Below are 1,189 nucleotides of genomic sequence, written 5' to 3' on the forward strand. Positions count from 1 at the left end.
CTTTATAGATGTCCTTAGTCATTTGGGGAGGGACGATAGCAGCTCCAGGCTTCTGTGGCAGATTGAATACTCCAAATTTGGTCACACCAATGTATGTCCCATCCCACGTGCTCTTCTAAAATGTAATGTTGACAAACTTCCACCAAGAGACAGAGTTTATGTTCCCTCCTTTTGGCCTTCAATGTCCCTTGTAACCACCTCAACCAATGGAAAATGGTGGAAGTGACATTTCATGACTTCCAAGGCTAGGTCTTAAAAGGCAATACAGCTCCTACCCAGCTTGCTCTCTTTGGGGACACTAGGCCATGGAAACCAGCAACCACACTGTGAGGAAACCCAAGCCAGCCTTTGCAGAGAGACCACAAGGAGAGGTCCATGTGGCGAGGAACCGAGGCCCCGCTGACAGCCAGTCTCTATCACCAGATGTGCAAGACACAGCCTCAGATCATTCCAGCTTCTAGCTTTTGAGTCTTCCAGAGGAGGCCCCAGACATCGTAGAACTGAAAGGTCATCCACACTGTGCCCTGTCCTGATCCACAGAATCCGTAAGCATAGTCAATGGTTGTCTTACGTCACTGAGCTTTGGGGTCATTTGTGATGTAGCTGTAGCAACTGCAGTAGCTTTCAAGACCTTGTAGTTCAAAGCCACAGTTGAGGATTTCACTTTCGCTCTCTCGGTATCCATATATCCATTGATCTGAAGACTCAGATCAATTCAGCGTGGGTGTGGATCTCACCTCTATTCCAGTCACTGTGCCCAGAGAGATGGAGAACTCTGGCTGGTGATGCCGAGCCATAAGCTGTCTCTGGCCTGATGAAGGGCAGGACAAGGAGAGTCAACCTTGTCAGGGCCACAGGGAGTTGGCCAGAGGTGGCTCGTCAAGGAAGAGTGGGGTGCTTCTGTTAGAGGAGGAGGAAAAGGAGCACAGTCAGTGTCCCTTATAGGATATGAAGGCGGGTCTGGAGCTTCCTGTGAATTGCTCTGCTATGAAGACAACTTTTTTGTTAAGCCATAGGTGATGGGGTTTGGGAAGGAGAACCCAGAAAAGTAAGAGTCACGCTGTTTTTTGCACCGCCCAGGGTAGGATTTGGAGAAGATAGGAGACTGACAAGCTATCCAGACAACCCATGCCGGAGCTACCCATGCTTGTGTGGTGAGCTGGCATTTCTCTAGGGTCTGCTCTGTGCT

Source organism: Galeopterus variegatus, unplaced genomic scaffold, assembly GCF_000696425.1.
Source record: "Galeopterus variegatus unplaced genomic scaffold, G_variegatus-3.0.2 Scaffold2527, whole genome shotgun sequence".
NCBI classification, from domain to species: domain Eukaryota; kingdom Metazoa; phylum Chordata; class Mammalia; order Dermoptera; family Cynocephalidae; genus Galeopterus; species Galeopterus variegatus.